Raw genomic sequence first — 22335 nt, forward strand, 5'->3', positions numbered from 1 at the left:
CTGGATTTGAGGTTATGATATATGTTTCATAATAAATATTAGTATTTATGGAACACATTGGTGACGCTTTGAGTTTTAGGAACTGTCTTGCATATTTTGCTATCTTCTCCTAAAACACCTCTAGCTGCTCCAGACTAGCACTTTTCCTGCTACAACAACACTCGTGGCTGCTCCAAACTTGTACTTTTCTGCCCCAAAGGCTGCTCTAAAATGTGAAAAGTTTCTTCCATCACTGCACTTGTCTTGTGTACAAAATTTGTGTCATATAAGCTCTGGCCAACGGTTGAAACGACGGCAGTGTACACGTGAATAATTTTGCTTCTTTGGAGTCGGTGAACCTCGGGGATAATATTGATGCACTGCCCCATCTTTTTCATGAGCACTGTAAACGGGAGCAGTAGGTGTTTTGGCGTTGGAGTGGGTGACACTGGCATTCCAAGAAGGGCCTGCTGACTGTGGCGACGATTGATCAAGGTTCCTGGGAATTTGCTGCGACCTCTTGCGTTAGTCCTGGGTGGTCCAACAGTGGTTGCTCCTCTGGAGGCCAGTTGGTCACATTTCCTGGGACAGCACGCCACCGCTTGGGCAAGGCGCAGAACACATACCCTTGCTGAAGCTGTGGTTCAGCCTGGCCTTCTAGTCCAATTGCCTTGATGGCAAGCAAGTCACTGGTAACATCTTCGAAAGAGCCTACAGACCCTGACTATATGACATGGTTGTCTACAGGAGCCTCACGGTCACTGGCCCTGGGTACGAGCCGACCCACATCGAACTTTGAGGGCCCTGTCAAGTAATGTGAGCATGTTCCAGCTGGCACGTCTGTTTTTCAATCACAAAGGCTCAAAACCTCTCTGGAGTGTATGTGACACGTTTCTAACTCCAAGCAGGCATTTCATGCTCCTTTCTAGTCTTTGTTAAGGATGCCGTTTTCTTTTTATTGACTAGCAGTCACTGCATAATAAACATGGATGCGCGAAACAATGCATTAATGACGGCACTCACAAGGCTGACCTTCTACATCTTAAGGTGTATCTGAACCACTCCAAGTTTAAAGAAGTGTTTTCTTTCTTACCTCACTACGCTTACTGGCCCTACCTTCTTCTAGCCACTGATTCCTTCGTAAACACATGAACGTTGTGAGTGCCAAGTGTGGACCATATTAGGGTTTCGAGTTTTTTTTTGCTTTATACTGTTAATCAGCTCCACTTTCTTAGTCGAAAATACACAATACGAACTGAACTCAGTTGAAGAATTGTCAAGCGACTGCAAGGTAGAAATGGGGTCAGAGACAACTGACTACCAACATCCGTATATGGATCGAACGAAAGTTTATTTCATTATGATGTCACTTCAACCGACCTCTGGCATCACGAATTTTGCCGGAGAGACTGGAAATGCCAGAACAGAACAACACTCTTTGTGTTTTCGGAGGTCGCTTGGGGTCAATGGAAGTGGGGAAATGCTGACGCACCCATAAACTTGGATGCATCTGGCTGGTGCTGTACAGTGGTGTGTGCAAGATACTTTTAGAGTACTACACCAGGAATAGTGAACTCTCTGCCCCGCTGCGGTGGTCTAGTGGCTAAGGTACTCGGCTGCTGACCCGCAGGTCGCGGGTTCGTATCCCAGTTGCGGCGGCGGCATTTCCGATGGAGGGGGACATGTTGTAGGCCCATGTGCTCAGATTTGGGTGCACGTTAGAGAACCCCAAGTGGTCGAAATTTCCGGAGCCCTCCACTACGGCGTCTTTCATTATCATACGGTGGTTTTGGGTCGTTAAACCCCTCATATCAATCAATCAATGGTGAACTCTCTAAAATACTGACTGAAGTTCAGGGGAAGATAGAAGTATGGCGAGATAACAAATTTGTGATTGTGAGGTGCGGCTGGAGGCGACAGTTCTACAAGTGTACTCTTAATCTTCCTGCAGCCTTGAAAAAGACAAGTCTGATTGCTGAAACGCTGGCTCCAGAAGTGTTCATGAATTTCTCATGTAAAGTACAGACTGTGTGTGAAACAGTATTTAGGATGAGATTTCTTTTATTTTTTTTTCATGCGGTTTCTATTTGCACTTATTCATTCTGGCAGGAGAATCGGACTGGAGAGGATCAATTTACTACCTTTAAGGGACCCCTGACATCAAATTCTAAAACTCAAGATGCCTGTGTCGTTTGGTAATCCGGAATCTGTGCCAACTTCAGGCCAATTGTGAGAGACGATCATGGCCTTTAAAATGTCTTAATTAAGTTTTAAAGTAAGCTTTAGTGTTCCTCTGAGTTTTCAGCATTTAATGACACTGGCGCTAGTATGATGGGGACCTTTGACATTTTCGCGTGATGTTCCATGAGTGAAACGAGTATTGTCAACTTCTGAGAAGATTTGCAGACTCGCACAGTACTCTGACCGACACTTGGCGAGTACCATTGTTCACAAACCCTCTCACTGTGTTGCCAGAGCATGGCACGTTAGTCAAAGCAAGCCTGACCTCAAACGTGAAGAGAAGACGTTAGTTATAAACTCTGTTGCGCTTTGGTGCCCTGAAGAAAGGTGTGAGGAGCACCCAAAAGGCCGAGTTTTTTCTTTTTTTAAATGAAAGGAAGCTTTTACTGTTGGGGAATACATTAGTTAGGGTCCCCTTTCTAATGTTAACCTACAAATGCCAGTGTGAAGTGCAATGAAAACCCTTAAATTTTTGTAGGCTCCTAATGTGCTTAAAGTTGGTAAATGCATTTTTGTTCATCCAGTTATGATCAGTTGCTATTTAAATAGTTCTGTATGAATAATAAAGAATTCGTTGTTGTAATCATGTAATTTGGTTGATTGTAATCATGGTACAGTTGTAAAATTTACTTCGACATGAAATAAAATTGTGAATGTATTGAAAAGAACAAATAGGCCTCTTTTACCACATGTAACCTGCCTTCATCTTGGTTTCATTGCATGTCAGGGCTGCTGTGCCATAAAACGAATTCTCGGGGGAAATCCGTACTGCTGCAAAGCCGCGCCTTTGCACTTAAGTCATTCTTCTTTCTTTTTTTACTGTCTTAAATTCGATAAGTACTACAAGAAATTTCTATACCTAATGTATTTTTTCCTGTACAGTTTTCATCGTGGTACTGTACAAGTTCTGCCGCCATTTAAATTCACTTCATAATTTTTTTACACTGATTGTTATTGACTTTGAACCGATAGGGCCATAATTATACGAGCCTGCTTTCAAAACAGAGTATTAATCAAGATTTTAGTTTGTGGTAGTTGAAGGGGGGGGGGTCAGAGTGCTTGGTTTCTTTGTGTGTGTGCGCGTGCATGCAGTACACAGCTGTAATAAGACCATCTTGTGAGGAGTGTGGCAATCGATGAAAAACCACCCTCTTCGTAAACAGGATCTGAAGCCACAAGTTTCGGAATATGTATCTTACCGATAAAAAGGCTGCTTTTTCGTCCTCTATAATTCATTTAAATATTCCATTCACTTCAACATCAGATAAAAAAAGTTAAGATGGTCGATGCTTTATTTGTTCGAATGTTCTATTGGATTAATTGTGTAGTGCCTGATGAAAAAATAGGGGCTAAATTCCCCTTTTTTTGTTCTTTTTGTAATGGCACTTCCGACTTTCTTTTTCTGGCATGCCGCAGCTAAACTATTGTTTGCTAGAAAACATAAGAGGAATAGCTGTATCGGTGACACCCTGACTTAAGCATTGCCACCAGTACAACATTTTTCAGCATGCTGTAAAATGAAGAAGCTGCATTTGATCACATTCCTTTATAATCTTTTTTGTCGAAACAGTTGAATATGCCTTATCATATATGTTTAAGAGAATATGTTTGCGCTGATGTGTGAGCACAAATCTGAGCTGCCGCATTCGAATTAGAATTGTTACATGTGTGCACAAGAAAACCGTGTCATGTGCAACTTAGCATAAGTGTTTTGTGGTATATTGCATGGAAGTTGTGTGTGGCTGAAATCTTTTGTTTTCTTAGTGTTCAGACGCTGAGCACTGTGTCCATCTTTGCAAGAACACAAGAAGGTTCATATGTGAATGCCGGTTTCTTTAGGGTTATGCATTATTGCCATTTTTTCTTTTGCTTTGGGCATTGATTTTACAACAACATTGAAATATAGCATAAGTTCACTCTTCTTTTCTAGTCTGTCTTATAATGGTATCGACTATAAAAGCTCTTTGGAAACTTGCGTGATGTTTGTTCATTGAGAATTTTCTTACAGCGTCCTTGGAACATTTTTAGAGTGAGGTCAAGAAATGCTGCCGATGATAGTCGAGGCTCTTGCGAATGTGTGAGACATGTGACGTGACTAGGTAGGGAATTTACAAATAAACTTTAAGGTCACCTGGGAAAAACTCTCTCTTCTCTCGACAAATGAAGCCACGTATTTAAAGGCACAGCTTCTAACACCCAAACGGCACGGCCGTTCGCCTATTTGAACATCCTGGTCTGCGTAGATGTGATGGTCTTTGGAGTGTGTCACAATCTACCTACACCTCGACATGGTGTGGTTCAGGCAAGTGGGGAACGTGCAGTGTTCGTTGAAGGAAAACAAAGCAAAAAAAAAGGCACAGCTTTGCCGGAGAGGGGAAGCAGTGAACGCGATAGCAAAAGATTGAAAGGGCGCACGCAGAATGGAAAGCAGATTGAAACAAATTACTCACAAAACGTAATTGCAGGTACGGATGCACGGGAATAAGCGTCTCATTCGTTACTTTGCTGTGTCTGAAAAGTGCGTGCTTTTCGCGAATGGAGACTGCAATGATATCAGTGACCTTTGTGCACCCGTTAACTGCAGCAGAATCGTTCCAGGTGAAGCCAGAGGCTAGCCAAGGCAAACGACCTTCCCCTCCCCGTTGCCACGAGATAAGGGCACGTGAGGGAGCTTAACTTCCCTTCTCTAAGCCGGGCAAAGTACGCGTAGGGGATTAGAGCAGGCGCTGCCGCGCAACTTGACGACGCGCACTCATTGTGCCATCTTGCTGGTAATGCTCAAAAACACCATTCCCCCGTGAGGTGCTCGTGAGCAGTAGTAAGTAAAAGATATAAGTAGCTTGTTGTTTGAACGGTGAATAATGTGCTCTGTGGTGGCTCAGTGGTTAACACCTCGCTCTCACCTCACAGAGGTCCCACGTTCGATTTCGCACGCCGAGAAGTGTTTTTTCTCTGAATTTTTTACTTTTTTGCGTATTCAGATATGTAGGTACGTATACATATACGGCACTTGACAACGACGCCGGTGGCAAAATCCAGCTGAGAGAATCCATATTATTGCTATCGCAATAAAAGTGCTTGATGTAATGATACGCACTGACATATAGACATAGCCTCTTGCTCTTTTGTCATCCACTACTTGCCCCCTCTTCTCCTCCACTGTGTAGCTTCAGTGCTCTCACTCAGATGAAAATATGGAGATAAAAAGGAAAAGATAGGCTTGGACTGTGCGACTAACTTTTGTAACTGTTGGTACTCGACGTATTCTAACAATATTTTGCTGCATTTCGCCTGAGGAGCAACAAACTCCAATAGTGCGGCCATTCGATGATTACTTGTAAAAGTGTTGCATGGCCTCTTGAAGTCTCCTGTAGCAGCAACTGTTAATAATCTGGTAAATATTAAATGATTCCTGACGAAACTCTGGTCAGACCAAAAGGAAAATGAGGATTGTATTCTTCGTGAACAGGAGGATATAGTCTTGTTCTTCGACTCACTTACATGTGTGGCTGTGCTGCTTTACACCACTATATTTTTAACTGGGGTTGCCAGGTTTGGCTACTTCTTTAAGCTTGTGGCAGCAGAAATTCCTTGGCTATGTTTTGGCTGATTTCTTGTTGCCTCGATTTGAAGAGAACTCTTTTCACTACCCTGTAGCGTTGCAGCAGCTAGCTTTCAATGATGCAATAACCACACAGGTGTTAAGGCGTCTTTTCAGGTCCCAAAACTGAATTTGGTGCTTACAGTGTGCAAAACAGAAGACTTTTGTACGTGTGACTGAGACTTGGGAGAGAACATCTGCATTGTTGGATGGGGCCTCGTTTTGCTGTTCGCGACTTGAAAGTTTGATTGTCTACCACAAGTGTGTTCCGGTGACACTGCTCTATTAGATTGCGCATTTGATTCCAGCCGCGTTGTAGTCATTTAAATCGAAATGCTCCCAGCTCGTAGCTGTTTATTCACGGTTTGCGGAAGTGTTATGCCTTATTTAGATTAAGATGTGCTTCCAACTAACTGCTCTGACTGCTCATGTAATGTTTGACTAGCCATACAATGATTTCATTTTATGAAGTTTTATTGTGCGTTTGTTGGTTAGAAAACAGTTTGTAAACAAGTTTGTTTCTAAAAGCATAGCTTGGTCAAACTTCAAAGATGAATTCCAAGACTGCTTAGCAAATATTTTTTGGAAGCTGATAACAGCTGTTTTTTAGTTCATTGTTTTCAATGCATTGTTTTTATCTTTTCTAGGTTCCTGTCACAGAATATGGAAGCAATCTGAAGGTACTGTTGAATCAAACATATTACATTTCAAATATTGTGTTAATAACCATATTTTTACAAATTTTAAATAATACCTGAACTCCTGTTGAGTGTGCTATCTTTTTTACATTTCCTGGTGATTGTGGTTTTGTTTCAGTAGTCTCTGTAGTTTATTGAAGTGTAATGTGATGGGTTTTGTTTGTTATGAAGGTCACGTTTTTACTTTTTATAGGATCTACTACATTCACCCGTATGTTTGAGCTTGTTTTTTTTTTGTCCTAGGCATGCTTAGTGTTCTGGAAATACTGACTTTTGCATGTGCCTTAAACACAGGTGTAAAGTATTGCATGTGCCTTGATTACAGGTGTAAGGTGTAAAGTATTTTTTACGTTTTCGAGTGATTGTGGTTTTGTCTCAGTAGTCTCTGCATCTTATTGAAGTGTTATGTGATCGATCTTGTTTGTTATAAAGCTCACATGTTTGTACTTTTCATAGGATCTACTAGATTCGCCTGGATGTTCGATCTAGTTCTTTTTTTTAATTTATCCTTGGCATGCTTATTGTGGTAGAAATACTGACACTAGCTTGTGCCTTGATTATAGTCGTAAAATAATATTATAGCAGCTGAAATAAAAGGGAGAAATTTAAGCTATAGTGTTTCTTTATAGTTCTATGCTTTTACTCTTTAATTTTCTTTTTATTTGCTTACTTTCGTGTTGTTTGGTGCCTTTTTTTGATGGACCCTCTGTTCCTTTCAGCCTCGTCGCTTAGATTACATTTATAGGGTGAATTGAGTGATTAATTCATTTTTTGTAGATGAAAAGTACATTTGGGTAGTATGGTACATTTAGTTGAGCATGCTTAGTTGAGTAAATATTTCATACATTAAGACATTCTAGTAGACAAACCAAGCAGAGACGTGACATCGAGTGTATATATCGTAAATATAGCTAATAGTTTATTGTGTCAAGAAGTGTTGGGCAAATATTTACTGAGATATGAAATTGGTTTATCTACTGACTTGATTTGGCTCCCTATATCAGAGGTTAAATAGTATTACTGTAAATGGCCTTGCAACACGTTTGTGGCATGGTCAGTAAACGCGGCCAATAAATAGTTGAACCTCCCGAGAACATGAGATTCAGAAATTTTAGTGCAGCATGCGGGATGGAATTCACACAATTTTCAAAGTTACCGAGAAATCGCTCCCTCGTCTTTTGACAAATGATGCCATAAACTAGAATGAACTAAGCATTCACGAAAAGTTGACGGCTATATGCGGATATAAGCGTCCTGAGCTGCATATTTAGGGAGGCGTCCATAGGATGGCGCTACGTGTAGAATCACCCCCTCACCCTTACATTCATTTCCTATTTCTTGCTGTGCTATGCCGTAAACGATGACTTACTTTCTCACTCCTTTATCTAAGGCTCCCATCACTTCTTCACCCTGACTTTCAATACAAATTTCTTGCTGTGCTATGCTGTAGGTGATTATGCTATGGATTACCCTCTCACCCCTTTCCCTCCTGTTAACGCTCACATCACTTTCTCACCCTGACTTCCATTTTACATTCGTTGCTGTGTACGCTGTCAATGGTTATGCTATGTATTACTCCTCACCCATTTCCCTTCTTTTAATGGCGAATTTCATTGAGAAACCAGGAGTAAAGAGGCAGGGCAGGGAGGAGTGGGAGGCAGAGCACAGTGCAGGCACGATCCCAGAGGGCAAATGCGGCACGATCCCAGAGGGCAAATGAAAGGGTGATGACTGGGGAAACCATGTGATCGGAACATTCAAAGCCCTGGTGTATTCTTTGAGGAGCAGTAGCAAAATAGGTGTGAAATCGGTCATACACTTGTTCTTCATATAGCATCAGTCATCACTCTGACTTCTCTTTCCCATTTCTTCATGTGCTATGCTGTAAACGATGTATTACCCTCTCACCCTTTTCTCTCCTAACTCTCACATCGCTTCCTCACTCTCACTTACACTTCCCATTTCTCGCTGTGCTATGCAGTCAATAGTTATGCTATGGATTACCCTCTCACCCCTTTCTTACCCAACCCTCACATCACTTTCTCACCCTCTTTTCCATTTCCCATTTCTTCCTGTGCTATGCTTTAAATGGCGTATTACCATTTCAGCCCTTTTCCTCCTAACGCTCACACCACTTCCACACCCTGACTTTCATTTCAAATTTCTTGCTGTGCTATGGATAACACTTCCAAAGAAGGCCCGCCAAGTATGCAGCGTCAAAGTAATACTGAGTGCTTTTTTTTACATCCTGTGGTGTGGTACTTCATGTGTACGCACCACAAGTTACACTCACCAATGAGTACAACAGGGATGTGCTCCGTCGCCCACGTGATGCTGCAAGGCACAAGAGACTGGAGTTGTGGCGAACAGGAAACTGTCGCATCCTTAATGACAATGCTTCTGCACATTCCTCACACTTGGTTCAGACTTTTTTGGCAAAAGGTCAGACTCCTATAGTTCAGTAGGCTGCTTACTCTCCTGATATGGCCCCCTGCGACTTGTGTCTGTTTCTCAAACTCAAGAGCACATTGAAAGGAGGGCGATTTCAGACAACGGAGAACGTTATGGCTGCAGGGACAGCTGAGCTGAATTCCATTCCGAAAGAGGCCTTTTCAGAATGCTTTTAACAATGGCAACACTGCTAGGAGAAGTGTGTGTAGTCCGAATGGGACTACTTTAAGGGGGATTAGGTTTTAAAACAATGCTCCATCTATGCCAGTCTTTTCCTTCAAGCAAAGGTCGGATACATTTAGGAACGACTTCGTATACGTACCACATTTTAATAAGGGGAAAACAAAGAATGCTTGTAATTTTCAACCCACGCTTTTGATAGCATAAAAAAAATCTAGTGGTTGGAAAAAAAACTGGGGGGGGAAAAGCTTATTTCCTTGGCATAGAGAATAAAGTCGTCACGTTTTTCTTTTTGCTTTTGTGCAGCGCTGGGGCCGGCCAGTCATCCAAGAACTGAAGATGGTGAAAAGTCTCGTCTCGGACGCCGCTACCGCTGCGAGTCGTGCGACTATGAGGCTCGTGTCCCAGCCCTTCTGAAAATGCACGTCAGGACTCACACCGGCGAGAGGCCGTTTCAGTGCCATCTGTGCCCCAACAGCTTTGCACAGAAGACCACTCTGACAAAGCACCTACGCACCCACACTGGCGAGCGTCCATACAAGTGCTCGACATGCCCGCGGAGATTCTCCACGAGTTTCGGTCTTTCACTGCACCTTCGAACTCACTCGGGAGAACGACCGTACAAGTGCCGTTTTTGCCCCGAGAGTTTCTCAGCGATGTCAACTCTAGAAAATCATCACCGCACCCATACAGGCGAGCGTCCGTATGAATGTCACGTGTGCTCAAAGAGCTTCTCAAGCTACTCCTCATTATTCCGTCACTGACGCACGCACAGTGGTGATAGGCCTTATAAGTGTTAAATATGTTCCCAATTATTTGTAAAAAAAACCCGCTTTAATAAGCATCTGCTTCGGCATGTAAGGAAGTGAACATTTCAATGTTCTCTGTGAAGTTGCGTTTTACTGGTTCTTTCTTAGCATCCTGACACCAGCAAAGAACGAACAGATGATCAATCCAAGAAATATGCTGGGGATGTTATTTATAGTAATCGTAATGCAAACATCAAGCAAAAAGTGAACAATGAAAAGCCACTTGGCGCAAGCAGGGCCCGAACCTGCAACCTTCAACTAGGGCGTTTCTTGTTCTACCAGTTGAGCTACGGCAGCGGTTGTTCTTCCTTCCACTTGGGCTTGGCGGAGCATTTCAAACTTTCAGTGACGCTTCGTGGCAACAAGCAGAACTGGCTCGTAGCAGCACTCCTAGGTTTAAATGCACAGGTATGCCCAATAGAGGAAATGGGAGGACAACCGCTACCATGGCTCAACTAGTAAAGCATAAAACACCAAAGTTGAGAGTTGTAGGTTCGGTAAATGCTTGTGGCAAGTTGGTTTTCTCAGCCACTTTTTTCTTTGCGTTTGCATTATAATTGGCATACAGCGAGCTCAGAGAAATCTGCAATGAATTCAATATAACCAATAATTCGATTTAAAACATTTGAAAAATTCGGTCTGAAAGTTGGTTTGGTGGCGCAGCCACACGATAATGCAAGGAAGGTCTCTTATGGCAGCACGGGAACATATTTATTGCTTGGTTAAGCATTTTTATTTTCATTGTTGGATGTTAATGTTTTAGTTTAAAATTTTGTATGTACTCTGTGGTAGTTGGGCATACGGGTTGTATGTAGGGGTGCAGGCTGTAGGTGAAGAGGCATGTTTTTATGTAAACAGTGGTTGTGCGCCGGAAGCCTCTAGTGTGCCGTGGCCATAATTTTGGGGTTGTTTTCCAGTATCCATAGCCAGCGTGCTTCCTGGCGTGCTGTATGCAACTATGTCATCAGGCTACTTTTCTCTGTTTCACTATGTTGATTATTGTCATTTTTGCTGAGAACAGCTTGGTTTTTCAGTGTGGAGCAGTTCAGGGGGTCTGCCTGTCATATTCTGTCATCGTCGTTTGGCATAACACTTCATATGTAGCAGGTTAAGTACAGGCTCGTTCCGAGGCGAAGTGTTCTTTTGCACTTCAAGTGCTTTCATTATTGCCGTTTATCATCTTCAGGAAAAAAAAGGCTAGTGCACGTGGCATACTGCAAGTAACACCACTTATAAAAATAGAATAAAAAAGAGCAAGTGCGAAACGAAACAGAGAGAGAAAGGGAAAAGGGAAGAGCAAAATTAGAAATGAAGAGAAACAATTCCAGAAAGACAGAAAGAAGGCTGCGAGCTTTGCATGATACTCTGAATGTGTTAGCAATTTGGTCCAGAGAGCACTGCACGATACACAGCTTGCTATGTGATACACGGAATGTGTTAGCAGTGTAGTCCACATTGTTCAGACAAATGGGCCATTGTTCTCACGATCATGCAAAAGAGCCACTAGTGGTCGGCATAACCATGAAAGTGCACTTGGCAGGCCACTGTTAACATTGTGGTTGTGCGTCACACCTTAGATGAATCACATTTCTTAGAGAAAGCAGCTGCTCCGAAAAGGTGACAATTGGGGAATTCCTAGTAAAAAGAACAGGTAGTCATGTAAGAAGCCACGACTAGAGTTGAGTGACAAAAGAAGTGATTGTCTTAAAAAATAGCTTGTAGACATGTCAAGTTCAGACTGTGCGCTCTCTGTTTTGCTTTCACTCAGATCAATTATGTTATGGACATGTGTTATATTGTTGTAGTATGATCTCGCTGCTCAGGTTAATGGACTTTGTGGGACATGTTTGATCACAAATTCAGTAAACATCTGGAAATTGGCAATGAGTTATTCAATTCGTGCCTTTACTTTGCACCAGTACTTTTGTGCCATACCTATATTTCTAATTAATTGCACCAGTTATCTCAGCAAGAAGCCCTGGTGTACTATTGAGCTGTGCACTACGGTATGACAGCGCTCAAGCTTTTTGTGCAGTGCTTTGTCAACAAGCTTCAATTTACCTGTTTTTTAGGTTTTCCTCTTACATTAACACACCAGAACTTCTGGAGTGCAATTATTGTCTATATTTATAAAACAATCCAAATAATTTTCCATAAAGTGATACTTTTTTGTGCCCGTTTTTTTTAAACCCTGCTGTTCTTCACATTATGCAAGTTTCGCTCACTGAGCACTTCTATATTTGACTTTTTTTTTTCTTGAAAGACAGATTTAGTTGTCCCCAGCTAATGGTGGACAAAATATATCGAAATGTTTTGAAATATATTTAATTTTTTATATATTTTGACTAGTATACAAAATGTATCAAATGTCTTTTATCAAAATAAGACATGCTTGGCAAACCTTACCTCAAAAGACTGTATGTCTTCAAGCATATATTTCCTTTATTTTAGTTCAACATCATCAATTTCAAGAGATACATTTCCTTCAATAGCCATGCTTTCTTTTTTTAATCTCTGGAATGAGCGGTGCTTGCCCCATGCCTTGTGTGGAAGGACATAACAGCGCTGCACCTCGCAGACAGATTATTTTTTAAGTTTTGTCATTGTTTTCGTCAATAGAACAGCTTCTTGTGCTTTTTTATGATGTAGAAAGTCGTAAGATTATTTGTTAGATATTTAGTACTGAATAATGGTGTAAAATAAATCTTGGTGCTTACAACATGTTTGTGATATGTCATCTCAGCATCAACCGCTGTGCATTGTCTACGAGAACACCGAAAGAATGTCGCTAGTAGAAGCAATGCGCGCTCCATTCTTTCATAGCACGGATTCAGCACACAGGGTCTCAGATTTTCTCATTACTGCAAAACACTGTATTCTAACGGTTGGCTCATAAGGTGTAGATACCCGAAGTGGGGTCTTCTATTATGTATTGTCAACCTTGCATTACAACGTATGGTTTGCAGAGTACAGAAATAGGAGACTAGTTCACTCGTTATAAAGGCATGCATTGTTGTTAAAGGCATGCATTGTAAAGGCATGCAGTGTTGTAAACCTATTCTCCTATTTCCAGCACTTTGTTCGAAATTTTGCATCCATCATGTCACCATTAACCCAGCTTCTTCGCGGTGATGTGAACCTCTCCTCTTGGTCCCCAGCATATGACATTCCCTTCACTTCTCTGCGCCGCCTGCTCACCTCCCCACCTATTCTTCGCCACTTCGACCCGATGGCTCCTACCGAAGTGCACACCGACACCAGCGGCGTCGGGCAAGGCGCTGTCCTCGCTCAACGAAGGCCCGGCTATTCAGAATACGTTGTAGCCTACGCTAGCCGCACTCTGACGAAAGCCAAAAGTAATTACAGCGTGACAGAAAAAGAGTCTTTGGCTCTGGTGAGGCCGCTTGGAAAGTTCCGGCCATACCTATACGGCCGCCCGTTCATCTAATAACTGATCACTACGCACTTTGCTGGCCCTCCACGTTGAAAGACCCTTCTGGCCGCCTTGCGCGATGGGCACTCCGCATTCAGGAGTATGACATTCGCGTCGTATACCGCTGCGGACGCAAACACTCTGACGCTGACGCCCTGTCCCGTTCACTTTTACCACCAGATCCCACGTGCGGAAATACTTGCCTCCAGACTTTGTCATCGCTAAATCTTGACTCGATTGCCACCGAACGCCGTGACCCGTGGATCGCATCTCTTCCCAAATATCTATTCGGCATTCTCAACCTTCCGGTATCTCGATCCCTCTGACCTCACACTTTCCATTTCGCCATCTGCAATCGACTTCCTCATTGGCGCAACTACGCTCCTGATGGCTGCCGGTGGCTACTGGTCATTCCACGCACTTTATGATCGCAAGTATGCGCCTCTTTTCGCGATGATCCACAATGCGGCCAAGCCGGGGTGTTCAAAACATATGAACGCTTTTTCCATCGCTATTACTGGCGGGGCATGTACAATTTTGTACGCCAATTCGTGCAGTGCTGTCTTAACTGCCAGCAACGCAAATCAACACCGCTACGTGCGACTGGCGAATTGTAGCCACTTCTATGCCCTGCCAAGCCATTTGATCGCGTTGGCGTTGTCCTCTACGGCCCCTTCCATTGACACCAGATGGCAATCGTTGGATTATAGTGGCAGTTGACCACCTAACACGCTACACCGAAACAGCCGCTTTGCCGAGTGCTACCGCTCAGGATGTCACCTTTCATTTTACGTCGCTTTATGCTTCAACCTGGCGCACCTCGAGAGCTTCTTAGTGACAGAGGCCCACTTTCCTCTCCGAGGTCGTCGAAGCTCTGCTTTCGGAATGCCACGGCATTCATCGGAAAACGACAGCATACCACCCGCAGACTAACGGGCTAACGGAACGATTTAATCAAAACACGCAGGGTGATATGCCAGCACGCTGGGTGATGCTCTCAATGTACGTGGAATCTGATCATAGCAACTGGGACCGTGTTCTCCCATACGTCACATTCACATATAATGCTACAATACAGTGCTTACTGTGCTTTAAATACTAATACTTGCATACGTTTTGATTACCGGAATGAGGTATTAATATTGGGACTGAATAAAGTGATTTACTGAATAAAGTTATTTTGTACTGCTAGGCATTTACTTTTTAAGTATTGTGTTATATTATCTTGTTGATGTTTATTTTTTCTGGCTTGATCAAATGGATTCTCTGTTTCAGTGAGCACCATTGCTTAATTGGCACTAGTGGATTAAAGCCATTTTTTATTTTACTTTTTTTTCTATGCAGTACAATACGTTTGTATTTCTGGGTATTTTCAGTTGAGCATGTTTATGTAAAGAAACGTTGCACGTAATAAAGGGACAGTGAAGTGAAACAATAAGTTTTGACTGAGTGAGTACATACTAAAAATTGTATTGTTCCTAATTTCACTGTAAGTTTTTTGATAGATGAGAAAATCGATTTCAAAATTTCACATTTAGATGTGTCGCTAAAAACTCTCATGGCAATGTCGTGGATTTCAAGGTATTATTTCCTCTTTTGTCCACAGTAACACTAAAATTTAGGCTTGCACTGAAGAACTTCAGATGATTGAAATTTCGGGAGCTCTATTGTCTCTCACAATCGTGTGGTTTTGGGACATTAAACCCCAGATATTGAGGAACGGCATAGGCCTTTCTAGACAGTGTCTTAATCGGTGATGTCACGGCAGCTGGTGAGGGAGTTTCTTTAAGGCGGTGTTGCCACCTGCATTCTCTTTTTGCATGTTCTTTTGCTTGCTGTCATCATGCAGCCAGAATGGTGGTTTCGGTATCGATTTTCACTTCAGTGTCTCATCAAGACTGTTTAGCGAGAAACCAGGCAAATCACGGCACGGAGTATATACCTTATAATTGTGTGTAACTGTCTACTATAGCACACAAAGTTGTAGGAATCTGCAGTCTTGATAGGAAATTGGCTAGATTCCATGCGGCTGTTTAGGTCATAGTTGATATATGATACTACTGATGGGAAGCAGACAGTGTCTAGTTATGGCCGCCTATATTTGAAAACGACTTCATTGTGTTGAAACTGTCGTAGGTAACTCCTGATTTCTCTTCACCACATGAGGCCCTTGCAATGCACACCCAAATACTACAAGACCATTAAAACAAAGGTCTCTCTTCCTCTCGCACACACACACACGAAAAAAAAAAGACTAGAAGAACGTGAAGACGCAGCGCTACAGTCGCGACACAAGGTTTATTGGAAGGGGACATGAACTTACAGACGTAATACTGTGAATGTGAAGTGAGGCCAGCTTCAGAAAAAAATGTTTGGATATGCATTAAGGCATGAAACGCATTCATTAATGCCAACGTTCTGTAAATCAAATTTAAAGCGAGTAGAATTGGTAGAAAAAATTGTGGTGCATGCACAGCAATTAGTTATTATTGCAGTGGAAAATATTACCCAACTATTGAACTCATATTTATAAACGATCGAATGACCCAAACAAATTGCCTGTAATAGTCATTTTTTCGTGTTGAACATTCCCCAAAAGGTACAAAAGAATAAAAACACTTGCTGAAACACACTGTGTCCACAGTCTCGTCAAGCACTGAAGTGACTTCCCAAAAGGACTTTACAAAAATATTTCCACAAGTAGGGAAGGGACATTAGGCAACAAACATGCTTAATTCACCATTGGCTCAGCGTATGCCATCCTTTCCTTGCCAGTTGTGCACAGCAATGGCAAAATTCACATCTAAAGATGATGTAACCACACTGGAAGGTGTTTAAAATGAAGCAATAATGTTTTTACAGGCAAAGCGTGAGCAGTGACTAGCATCGCACACTATGAATATTATAAGTGTCCTAGTGCCATTATTAAACATTGCTACTGAAAGTTTTTTTTTTTGCTGACTTATTGTCTCGACCGAACAGGGGTGTTCTTTCTCTGTGATGCTAACTTTTACTGTTTCATATGGCCATCACTCTTTTGCCCGAAAAAGAGTGATAACTTCTACTTTAAGAACATCTCTAATAATTGGAACAAATAATGAAGCATTCATTATAAATTACAGAGGCTGAAGCCCAGGAGGTTGCTTCTGAGTTGCATGCAACTTGGCTAAATGCTTTTGTTTTGTTGTTCATGCAGTTTAGAAAGCCGACGTGAACTTCTTGCACAATTTCTTGGCAAGTGCCAAATATTTCAAAGTACTGCTGTGCTCCTGGTCGGGTTGCACGTCCCATTGCATAGTGAAGCCAGGAGTGGGTAAAGAAAACTGGCCTTTGCATTTGCCATGCCCCCAAAAAAGCCTTCGGTATCTTGCAGACTAAAATGTAACGGTAAAGCATTTTTGTAGGTGGCGATTTCAGAAATGAGGTCAATCTGAACTAGATAAACCCCATGTTTTAATCATTTTAATTAATTTCTATATCAAAGCATACCTGGCAGACTTATCATACACAGCTAATCTTAATCTCTGCTTATGTTCTCTTCTATTTTTGTGTGTGCGTGCCTCTGTGTGTGTTGTGATCATCGACACAACGTCATAGATCTTTGTTGAAATTTTTGAGTAGACTAAATGCATTGATTGCTGTGATGTACCTTGCAAAACGATATTTATTTAGCTCCTTTCAAAAGGTGGCATTGTCTTTTACATTTTGATCAGTGCATTTGATAAAGTCTAGAGGTGAAGTGGAAAAGAAAGTGTAATGGGTTGTATTGAGTCAGTTCTGTTTACAGAAATATATATGCCTGTCTAATGCCGCCATTGAATTTTCCAGTTTCTTAGCGTTTTTTTCGCAGGACGTTCTGCCATGTTGATGTGACCTTCTTGTAAATATCTGTGTAACAATCTGCTTCATGTAATGGTCCTTCTAATTTGCTGCAAGTGGGAGTTTTGTTTTATGCAATTTTCATAAGTAATTGGCTGATAAAATGATGAACCTCAATCAAAAGGTAATAAAGATTCAAGATTAAAGCATGCTCTAGCTTGAAATGCACATCTAGAGTGCATCTACAGTGTTCCGCCTGAAAAACGTGCTTTTTTTAATGTTTTCAAAGTGGATGCACCGCAGGCAAGAACCCCGCCTGCAGTGCAAGTGCGCAAATTGCTGGAGCAACCGCAAATCGGAGGTCTGCACACATTTCGTGTTCCGTCAGATGGTTCTATATTAACTTCATTATATTCTCAGATAGAATGGGTAAATAATAATGCGCGGACGTTGCTACAAATATGCGACATTCTGTGTTGCAGTGTAGCACATTCTTTTGATCATCCAGTGTGCATTTCAGTTGATCCCAAGACCAGTTTGTCTTTTCTTTATTATTTTTTTCCACTTCCCTCGCAACTAATTAGTATAGCTACATTGCATTGCCTTCTAGCTCTTAAGAGCGAACATTTCCGTGGATTTTCAGCTAAATCGGAATCGGCACATGGCACACAATGTTTTCGATGTAAACCGAGTTGCATCGAAATTCGCATTGCCACGTTTGGGGTAACTGAAATCCTCGAATTATGCAACAATTTTAAACAACAGAGCTAAACTAATGATGTATTATGGTTATATTTTGGTGTGATGAAAAATTTAATGTTGTCGAAGTTGTAATGTAATTTCATCACGTTTTTCTTTCGTAAGAAATGGTACGAATTCACCCTTGTTTTATTTGTGCAGCTCTGGGGTCTTCCAGCCATCCAGCAACTAAGGACGGTGAGAAGACTCATTGTGGACGCCGCCACGGCTGTCACATTTGTGACTATGAGACTGACCATTCGTCCAATCTGAAAGTGCATGTAAGGATTCACACAGGTGAGTGGCCATTTCTGTGTCACTTGTGCCCTCGGAAATTCACACAGAAATGCCATTTAATAGATCACCTGAATGCCCAAGTGCCACCTCTGCTCTCAGAGCTTCTCAGTTAAACCCCATTTGGTGCAGCACATGTTTACCTACACAAATGAGCTACCACACAAGTGTCACCTTTGTTGTCGGAGCTTCACTCAAAGTTTCGAATTGAGAAAGCATCTTCTCTGGCATACAGACGATAGACCGTATAAATGCCCATTTTGTATTCAGGCGTTTGCGTCGAAAATTGCCCCAAAAAAGCACATGTGCAAGCATTAACCCTTTAACTGCTGTTTTTTTTGACAATTTTCGGTTAAGAATTGCTTACTTTTTTATTCTTGATTTCAAATGTGATAGTACTAGAAAGTAGCTTGTCGATGTTAAAAAGATATATGGACCACATACTTAGTCATATCGCTTAAACACTGTTTATTCATGAACGATACATAAAAACCAAATACCTGCTGCTAATAAAATTAAAAACCCTGTAAACAAAACAGTCACAGACACGATATTTTTCTTCATTTCTGTGAGCTGAACACCATTGGGCAATTTCACTCGGAAAGCTTCGAGACTGTGTGGCAAATTTCAATATATGGAATGATGCAAAGTGGCTTGCCACACAGCATGTACCAGAAGCGAGTTTTCTTCCTCAGCTTCTTCCCATTTTCTTCTCTCTTCCGACAGCAAATGAAGCCTTTTCTTTTTGGGGCTGCTTTGGCTTCGCTTGGCGGGATGCAAGAATAACAGTGCCGTTCCTTCATACGCACAGGGTCAAGGGCATCAGACGGTCACTTTCGCTTCATCTTTCTGGCAGGATCAAGGGACCTATTCCAGATCGACTCGATTAGAGCGACACCGTAGTCAAGGTGGCCCATTTTTCCGCCACCTTTTTGGCACAAGACAAAAGAGTTGAATGTAGCTCCATCAATCAAGTGGCAAGAAATCTTCTTGTAGTATATCTTCTGCTGCTTTCTAGGGACAGGGTAGTCGGACAGCATCTGATCTGCCTTGTCCAGACCGCCACAGTGTGATTATAACTATGCACAATGCTAGGCCTTGTGATGTCTCGTGCTTTCAGATCCTTGAATGTCTCCATGCTTCCAGTGTGAACTGGGCTCATGACAGATACTACTTTTTTGTCTCGCCGTTGGGGAGCGATACGTTTACCGCACTGGTAGGCATAAATCTCTCGCTTGTTCAGTTTATTTGTCTGGAAATCTGGAGGTACATCTTTTCTGCATGGTATCACGGTGTGTACACATTCGTGTGGTGCTTGATAAGGAGGTCGACAAGTTCTGGTGAGGTATAGAAGTGGTCTGGCAGTACCCCTTGCCTAGCGAGGGCTCGATTAGCTTCATAACAACTTTTGTACATATTTGTTGAACGAGGTTCCAGATTTGCTGGTGTGCTGAGATTTGTGCCTTTTCTTGTGTAGATCGAGGCATCCCACACCTATCTCAAAGATGTCTCACAAAGCAAGAAAAAGTTCAAGCCAAATCTTAGTCTTTTCCACAAAATGCACTTCACCCATCCTAGTCTTTCTTTGAAAAGCATTAGATTTTCGTCTATTGATATGTCTCCTTCCAATATATACGCCGAGCAATGGTTCTTCAACAATCCTTCCAAAAATCGCCATATCTGCAAAGCTTCGGCTGTGAAACCGATAGCAGGGTATCACCTCTCCGAAAACAGGCGGAGAGAACAAATTGTTCTTGGACCAGCACCACTCTTGTTGAGGCTTGTGAAATATTCCCTGCAATAGCAGTAGAGCAAGGAATACCCGCATCTTGACACTGGCACCCATTTTTGTATGCGAGATTGTTTACTTGTAGGAGAACATTTTGACATTTGAGCCCGTTTGTTGTTGGTTTCGTCTACCAATAGTGACATGAGTTCATCATTTAGAAACTGCTGAATATATTCTATCAGATCACCCGATAATGAGAAGTTAGACAACTTGCCTGGAATTGCCAAAAATGCAAAGCTTGGAGGCTTCGCAAGATGATTGTCTATGGCGTTCACGTTCTATCGGATCTCGCGTAGCATTATCACATTACCTTCATCTTTGCTTCAGCTAATCATTCACTCGGTCTTACCAAATATTCGCTAAAAAAATGCCCCTCCCTATATAAGCTCACCTTGTTACACTTTGTAGACCTGAAATCGAATATGCTTCAGCTATTTGGACCCAGTTCAAGCCTATCTTATCCAGAATACTGAATCCTTGCATCAGAGAACTGAGAGCATGCACTGTAAGGCCGATTTCTAATCGATAAACACAGCCTATATGCTCAATCTCTCAGAAGCGCTATATGGACACTGTAGACCACTTATAATGTAACTGCTTAAAGTGCAGAACCGATTACAATAATGTTTTTTACGACTACCGTTACCCTCCCATAGAATCCCATGTATACGCATACTGCTTAATTGTGCAGTCCCCCAAGATGAAATACCGGTCATAATGCGTTTGCCAGATAATCTTTGTGACAAGCGCGGTAGAGTGCGTGTCTGAAAAGTGGCACTCTGGGGAGCAAGCGGCGAGGTCATCACCAAGGAGGAGGGATGCAGAATGAACAAAGAAAAGAGGGGAAAGAAAAAAAAGGAAAAAATGATGCACGCTCCAGGGCCTCGCCACCTGCGCTGACACGACGATGTGACTCCGACCGCGCGTGGCTTAACGGGGCACGTGTGACCCCGTCCTTAACTGTGCTTTAGTTTTCTTTTAGTTTCCTGCTGGGAAAAGCGTCATCGTTAAAGAGCTTCCTAAAGATATTGCGCTTGCTATATCATCTGTAAATTTAAAACCTTTTATAATTTTATGACAAAAGCAGGCTTGTGCGAATAGTGAATTTTTTATTCAAAGCGAATAGTGATTTTGACCGAATAATTTTGAATCAAATTCGAATGGTATGAATGACATATAAAAAAGGGAATATTTATTATGACCTAACTAACCTACTAACCTGCACAATGTTTCTTTTGATTTGAAATAGGTGCTCTATGCAAATGCCTTTTTTTTCGTTCAAAGGAAGTCGAAACAACCTTGAGTAGTAGTTTCGGTAAGATGCGAGTGATAAGCTGTAAGATACCTAATATTTTAAAATAATATAATATAAGTCATCATAACATATCATATAGTATAGCCATCATAACATATCATATAATATAAGCCATCATAACAAGCTTAATAAAATGAATAATTGATTTGAGGGTAACAGTAGCCTCTAGATATCTGATGTGCGATATCCGCTTCTCGATAAGATCTCATCGATCTAGTTGGGTTTCGCTCGACGGAATTTTCATTGCCACTTTTTTCTGTAGTCTACAAAATCCTTTTGATGAGTGGTTATCCTTCCGCATTTCAGATATCGCACATATAATAATAATGATGATATTATTATGAAAATGATGATAATATTATGAAGGTATGAAGCACACAGCGTAGCGGAGGGAACCAGAGATTTTCGATTATCGGGCGCTCATTATCACCATCATCTTTATAACCTCCCCCGTTCCTGGAGGTCTTTGATTTGTGGTCTTGAAATGGAGGTTATCTTGACATCCCAAACCTGGCCAACCCGTCGATATTCAGCGTATACAACGACGTCGTGGTCTATATATATCGGCGCATGTGCGCTTCAAGTGTCGCGTTGAACAGAATGTCACACTTTTAAATGATAACGGAGACAAAGTGTCCTTCGGTGTTTTATCCAGCCCTGGTCTTATAGGCCGAAGCAGCGATGGCGTAGTGGTTAGAGCATCCGCCTCGCATGCAAAAGGTCCGTGGTTCAAATCCCGGTGCCGCGCAGTTCCCAACCGGATAAAAAAAAAATCCGCGTGGTGATGGAACTGCATTACAAGGCCTGGGGTGCAGCCTCACCGGCAACCACCGCCGGGAACGCACTCCCTCACCAGAGAAGGATTGGCCACCCTGGTGCAGTATCTGGCCACTACCTCCTACATGCATACGTCAAATAACTCACGGCCCTCAGTCCCCTGCAGCTGCGAAGCAACTGACCACGGTGGCGGCCAGATCTGCAACGCAGC

At 42.2% G+C, this 22335-nt stretch overlaps 1 pseudogene; it reads left to right on the plus strand.

Annotated features, from left to right (window-relative positions):
• The window catches only part of LOC119186493 (uncharacterized), a 36015-nt pseudogene extending 16227 nt beyond the window's left edge, over positions 1-19788 (plus strand).
• Positions 19789-22335: the final 2547 nt, after the last annotated feature.

The sequence above is a fragment of the Rhipicephalus microplus genome, chromosome 8 (assembly GCF_043290135.1).
Source record: "Rhipicephalus microplus isolate Deutch F79 chromosome 8, USDA_Rmic, whole genome shotgun sequence".
Classification (NCBI taxonomy): Eukaryota; Metazoa; Arthropoda; class Arachnida; order Ixodida; family Ixodidae; genus Rhipicephalus; species Rhipicephalus microplus.